Source organism: Artibeus jamaicensis, unplaced genomic scaffold, assembly GCF_021234435.1.
Source record: "Artibeus jamaicensis isolate MK-2021 breed Jamaican fruit bat unplaced genomic scaffold, CSHL_Jam_final contig_685, whole genome shotgun sequence".
Classification (NCBI taxonomy): Eukaryota; Metazoa; Chordata; class Mammalia; order Chiroptera; family Phyllostomidae; genus Artibeus; species Artibeus jamaicensis.
The window spans coordinates 11227732-11234707 of NW_026521924.1; the positions used below are offsets into that span (position 1 = coordinate 11227732).

The 6976-nt window shown below is 41.1% G+C and overlaps 1 non-coding gene across 1 annotated transcript; it reads right to left on the bottom strand.

Annotated features, from left to right (window-relative positions):
* Positions 1–6344: 6344 nt before the first annotated feature.
* On the bottom strand, positions 6345–6534 carry LOC119051208 (U2 spliceosomal RNA). The gene has a single exon (XR_005082880.2). It is a non-coding gene; the product is annotated as a U2 spliceosomal RNA (small nuclear RNA).
* Positions 6535–6976: the final 442 nt, after the last annotated feature.

The following is a 6976-nucleotide window of genomic DNA, read 5'->3' on the forward strand; positions in this document are numbered from 1 at the left end:
TCTTTTGAGTAACATTTAGGCTGTTCCCTTTTTTTTTTTGCTATTACAACAAAAAAAAAACAAGCTGAAATGGACATTTTGGCACACACATGAGAATTTCACAATTGCAAACATTTAGGAGAGGGTTTTTGGTTACCCCATATTTAGATTCATTGGATGTTGGCAATTGCTTTCCAAACGGTTGAGCCAATTTGCTCCTGCCAACCACGTGCAAACTTTCTTCCATTTCCAAATCTTCATTCACACTTGATTGTGTTGGTGTTTTAAACACTATGGGCTGGCTAACCAAATCCCCTTTCTAACCCTTTCTATGTGGCTTTGTTCTATTATAGATACTGGAAAACTAATGTTGATATAAGAACATCCAAAGTGGTAGAGAATTTTTTTTTAGTTTATTTGAGCCACACTGACTACAATTGCCAGGAAGCAGGATCTCAGATGCTTCCAAGAAATGACAATGTACAGTTTTTTTTTAGTGCATTTGGAATTAAGGACTGAACTTCAGGAAGCTCACATGAAGACGGGAGAGAGCAAGGTGGGGATTGGATTACAGGATGGTTGACAAGATTACAGCTCCCCTGTGGGTGGTTATGCCTCTGCCTCCTGGGGGTCTGAAAAAGAGGTTTACTCTGGCAATCTCAAAGGTGCGTTAACCTCCCTAGATGCACAAGAACAATGGGCAGGGCTTGCTTAAAAACCTTTCCCTAAAGAAGGTATCGGCCTGAAGTGTGACTACCCACCACAGCCTGCCAAGTTAGGAATTTCTGATCAGATCACCCTGTGAGGTTATGTTCAGTTTGATTTATTACAGCACCCCTTTTAAATCCACTCTCTTCTCTTTAATCTGGGATGACCATGTAACAGTTTTGGACACTCTCTTTCATGTTTTATTAAAGAAAAAATTAGGAGCAAAATTGGCCAAATATCAATGTTTTTTACTGAAACCAGAAAAGCTGGTGTTCGTGCTGCCTGTCACCTACCAGACCCAATAAACAGAGACAGGAACTGAATCTTTAAGGGCACTTTATGCAGATGGTCGATGATCTGAGAAGAAGGCAGGTTTGTACCCCAACAGACCATCTTAAATTTTACTTAAAAATGGCCCTTTTATTAGGAGAACAGAGTAGGTAAAGGGTTTGGAATTCAGGCAAAAAGTAATTGGATTAAAAAACTGCAGCATTCCTACCCTGGGCAGTGGTCACCTCACCTGGAGCACAATGGCTCAGAAACCATCTTGAACTGTTTGCAGTCCTCCTGAGACACACAGGTGGAACTGCTTGTGGTCTCCTGGAGTCAGGGTGGGTCATACCTTCAGTTCCTGGAACAATAGCTTTTACACATATCAATTACTAAGTTTATTTGCTATTACTTAAACTAAAATTGTCCAACTTTTGAGTCTCCCATCATTACGAATTGATTGTACATACTTGCACATAAGTGCTGAGTTATATCATTTTCTGATGTTTGAAATAGTTTGTAAGGCAAAAGTGGCCTGGGAAGATTTTAAAGCTTTTGCTTTTCTGACCAAGACAATCAGTGCGTTCACTTTGATCTGTCTTCCCTGATTTTGGCTTTAAAACTTGGTGAGATACAGGTGGAAGGCTTATGAGGTACTTTGCAGTCTACTTCAGCTCAGTAGCTCAAGTCGAGCTACTGAGCTGATGCCCACAGTCACCTCCAGACCTCCAGACTTCTTGTTTTGTGAGAAGAATCTGGTGTCTGTGAGTCATTGTTACCATTGTCTTCTGTTACTTGTCGCCTAATGCTTAAAATAGCCAGGTTGGCTAATTTTATCAATCCAATGGATGCAAATGGTTATCTCCTCCTTTTAATATGCATTTCCCTGCTTATGAAGATGGGCTTCATTTTACATGTTTATATGTTTCACATGTTTATTGGTCATAGAAATCATCCCTTTGCCTATTTCCCTTTTTAGGTTGTGTGTCTTTTCCTCATAATTTGTAGGTTTCAAAATATTTCGGATACCAATTATTACTCATTAAATACATTTCAAATTGTATTTCCCAATGTGTAATTTCTCTTTTTCTGGTTTTATTGAGAAATAGCTAACCTATATCACTGTATACATTTAAAGCATATAGCATGGTGGTTTGATTTACTGATATTGTGAAATGATGACCATAATAGGTTCAGCTAATGTAAAAGTAATCATAAACATAATTCAGATGTTCAGCTAACATATAAATAATCCTCCAAGCTTCCTCTCCTTCGTGGGAGCAGGGTCACATCCTTCTTCCCTCCCAAGCATGCATCTTCTAAACTGTGAGTGCCCCCACAAGACTTATAACCAGGGGAGCAGTGGGCAGCGGCAGCTCCCTCCCAGCTAACCCCCTGAACTGGTCTCCAAGGTCCCCTTTTCTTTGACTTTCCGGTGAGCCTGTGGCTTCTTCTAGCCTAAGCCCTTTCTCGTTTCACTGTCTGGAGCTTTAATAAACATATTCTCAAGGTAAAATATATTAAAAAGAGATAATACTGCAATATTTTCTTTTGAAAGTTGTACTTTTAATATTAATTTTTAATTAATTTTAATATTTAAGCCTTTGAACCACTTGGAATTTGCTTTGGATGTGATATGAGCTAGGTAAAGAACACTAAGAATGAGAGAGAGCCGGGCCTCGTCAAGACCTTAATTTCTAACTTCTAGCCTCCAGAATGGTGAGAGCATATATGTCTGCTCTTTTTTAAAAAAAATATTATTATTTATTTATTTATTTATTTATTTATAGATAGATAGATAGATAGAGGTGAAGGGAGGGAGAAAGAGACAGAGAAACACTAATGTGTGGTTGTTTCTCATGCGCCCCCTACTGGGAACCTAGCATGTGCCTTGATTGAGAATCAAACTGGCAACCCTTTGGTTCCCAGGCTGGTGCTCAGTCCAATGAGCCACACTAGCCAGGGCTACTTTTGGTAAAACTCCTAACAAGAAAAAGTGGGTTAAAGGGTTCTCTCCCATTTCTAGTGTGTTGAGTGTGCCCTACTCATATCTTTGACCATTCTGAGTGACTGGGCCCACTTTCAAATGCCCGCTCTGTGTCTTCATGCCTGAGGCCTCCCCGGACCCTTTCAAAACCTAAGCAGGCTGCTTTGCCCCCATGAAGGGAAGGCTGGCTGTGCTAGGGAACCACAGCTCAGGGATCAGTTCTCAAGCTATGACCTTCTCTAGGCAAGTGGAGTAGAGCTCCCCCAGCTCCCTCACCCCTTGGTGGGATAATTGTGAGGGTCTACTTCTGGGGGAACCCAAACAAGAAGTCTAAGTGTTTTCGCAACATGGTTGCTGAATTTGAACTTATCATTTGTTTGTTTCTGGATCTATTGAAATGACTGTTGGTTTTTGCTTCTTTGATCTTCAGCTGAGTAAATGATATTGCTGTTTTCTAGCGGTCAAATGAATGACATCCTTGTCTTCCTGAGATAAACACTGCCTGGTAGTATTTATTTTCAATGTTGTATCAATAACATTGCTGCCATTGTTTAGCTAATGGTTTATTCATAATCATTACATCTATATTAGTGAAACTGAGCTATCAGTTTTCTTTCACTGTCCTTTCTTCCTTGGGGTCAGAGTTACACTAGCAGTAGGTAGAGTCTAGCCTCTTACAAATTACTGAACTTTCTTTCTCAGTTTGGGTGATATAGAGGTTTTCTCTTCCTTGAAGGTGACAAAAGTGCCTGTGAAGACAACTGGATTTGGTGAAGTAATCTGTGGCTAAAATGTCTTATTCGAATTCAATTTCTTTATTTTTTAAGATCGTATTTATTTACTTTATAGAGAGAGAGGAAAGGAGAGAGAGAGAGGGAGAGAGACATCAGCATGTGAGAGAAACATCGATTGGTTGCCTCTCCCAAGTTTCCAGCCGGGCACCTGGCCCACGACCCTGGCATATGTGCCCTTTGGTCTGCAGGCCCGTGTTCAATCCACTGGGCCGCCCCAGCCAGGGTATGAAATTCAGTTTTTTTAGTGTATAGTAAGTCTATTTGGGTTTTTTATTTTGTGAGCAATTTTTGGTAGTTGTTGTTTTCCAGATAATTTTCTGCTTTGTGTCATTTTCCAAACATAGAGTTTAACATACAGAGTTCAAAGCTTCAAAGGAGAGCTGCTTGTCTGCCCTCCTATGTCAGTGCTGAGCAGACGTGGAGAAGTACAAAGGAAAAAGATGCTTTTATTTGCCCCTGATGAGCCTCAACTGCGAAAAGACATGGGGAGGAGCTGGTCATTTCTTCAATACTCCTAGTTACACTCATTAAAGACTTTTCATCATAACTTTTTAAGAAGTATATTTTATTGATTATGCTATTACAGTTGTCCCATTTTTTTCCCTTCTCTTTATTCCCCTCTGCCCTGCACCCACCATCCCACCAGCGTTCCTCCCACTTAGTTCATGTCCATGAATCATACATATAAGTTCTTTGGCTTCTCCATTTCCTATACAATTCTTTTGTTTTAAATATTTTATATACTTATTTTTAGATAGAAGGTAAGGGAGGGAGAAAGAGAGAGAGAGAAACATCAAGTGCAAGAGTTACATCGATCAGCAGCCTCTCACATGCCCCCAACTGGGGACCTGGTCCCACAACCTAGGCATGTGCCCTGATTGGGAATTGAACAAGCAACCTTTCCTTTTGCAGGCTGGCACTCAATTCACTGAGCCACGCCAGCCAGGGTCCCAAATTATTCTTAACCTCACCCTTTCGATTTTGTACCTACCCTTTTTGCTTCTTATTACCTAATGTTTTTTCCCCAACCTTCTGCCTCTCCTTCCCCACTGATAATCCTCCATGTGATCTCCAGTTCTATGATTCTGTTCCTATACTAGCTGTTTGCTTAGTTTGTTTTTGTTTTTTTTTAGGTTTAGTTCTTAATAGCTGTGAGTTCATAGTTTCAATCTTCTTTTTCTTAGATAAGTCCCTTTAACAGTTCATGTAATAAGGGCTTGGTGATAATGAACTCCTTGAACTTGACCTTATCTGGGAAGAACTTTATCTGCCCTTCCATTCTAAAGGATAACTTTGCTGGATAGAGCAATCTTGGATGTAGGTCCTTGCCTTTCATGACTTGGCATACTTCTTTCCAGCCCCTCTTTGTCTGCAAGGTTTCTTTTGAGAAATCCGCTGACAGTCTGATGGGAACTCCTTTGTAGGTAACTGTCTCTTTATCTCTTGCTGATTTTAAGATTCTCTCCTTATCTTTCATCTTGGGTAATGTAATTATGAAGTGATTTGGTGTGTGCTTCCTTGGGTCCAACTTCTTTGGGACTCTCTGGGATTCTTGGAGTTCCTGGAAGTCTATTTTCTTTCCCAGATTGGGGAAGTTCTCCTTCATTATGTTTTCAATTTCTTGCTCTTCCTCTCCTCCTTCTGGCACCCCTATGATTTGGATGTTGGGACATTTAAAGTGGTCCTGGAGGTTCCTGAGCCTCCCTTCATTTTTTTGAATTCTTGTTTCTTCATCCTGTTCTGGTTGAATGTCTATTTCTTCCTTCTGGTCCAAACCATTGATCTGAGTCCTGGTTTCCTTCCTGTCACTGTTGGTTCCCTGTATATTTTTCTTTATTTTACTTTGCATTGCCTTCACTTTTTCCTCTATTGTGTGACTGTACTCAAACATTTCTTCAAGCATCCTGATTACCAGTGTTTTGAACTGTGCATCTGATAGGTTGGCTATCTCTTCGCCACTTAGCTGTTTTTGTGGTGTTTGATCTGTTCTTTCATTTGGGCCATATTTCTTTGTCTCGGTGCACCTGTTACATTATAAGGGGTAGAGCCTTATGTATTCACCAGGGTGTGGCAACCCATGTCACTGCTTTGTTGTATGGTCTGGATGAATGTTTCTTCTTTAACTCCTTGGTTGTCAGACATCCATGCAGTTTGATTTTCCGGGAGTTCTGGTTGTTTTTGTTTTTAAATTCATTGTTGTTCTTTGTTTGGTTGTGCAAGGAGGCATAGTATGTCTACCTACACCTCCATCTTGGCTGGAAGTCCCCAAGACTTCATTGTAACTTTTTAAAAGCTCATTAAATAGCACAGATGTTCTGAACAAGTGAACAAAGGTCCTTAGACCAGACAGGAGCACGAAGGGCGATTTCAGGCAAAGGTAACACTAGGTGGGCAGAGCAGAGGTTTTCGTGGCTGGGCTCAGCAACAAGGCAGGATGCTCACCTGGCACTGAGGCTGAGGCCATGTGATGGAGACATGGTGGCCAGGTAAGGAGCTCCAATTATATCCTGCAGATACCTGATCTTCAATTCTTGGTCAAATGCACCATTTGGAGAGAATTATGGGACAGGGGGAAGGAAGAGATATAAACCTTTTTTTGCTCTTTTTTTTTGTACATTCTTCCCAGAAGTACTGCTTACTGGGTCTATGTGCAGTGTGGACCCAGAAAGCTCCTATGCCATCTCCCTGCTCCAAACATCCATTTAATAGATTGTCTTCATATAGAGGATGTACCAGATATTATACTGATAGGAACAAATACTATACTTGATCTTAGCCAAAAGGCTGAGAAGCGATTCTTGCTACTTTTAATCCCTGTTTTAAAAGATTGCATGGGGGTAAAGGAGAAGTAAGGACAAGGAGAGGCAGTAGGAACAGTGTCCCCAGAGGACCTGAGGCTCAAGTATGACCGGGCATGGAAAGCCTGCAGTTAAGTGGGGGCTTTGGCTTGGGTGTTGGGAGGAAAGGGTGTGAATGTGGCATTGAACCAGAACATGTAGAGGGTTTGGGAAATCCAGGACTTGGCAGTTCTGCGGCCTCTGGCAAATTATTTAATTCTTGAAGCTTTGGAATACCAGAATGTGGCTTCTGATTTTCAGTTGAGTTCTGCGGAGTTTTAAATTCCTTTGGCTTGGCCATGAGATCTGGAGATAAGTTGGGTGGAGGGAAAATTAAGGGTCACATCTCCCAAAGACTCTTCTTCAACCTCAGTAGCACCCCTGTTCTATCTCACTTGTAT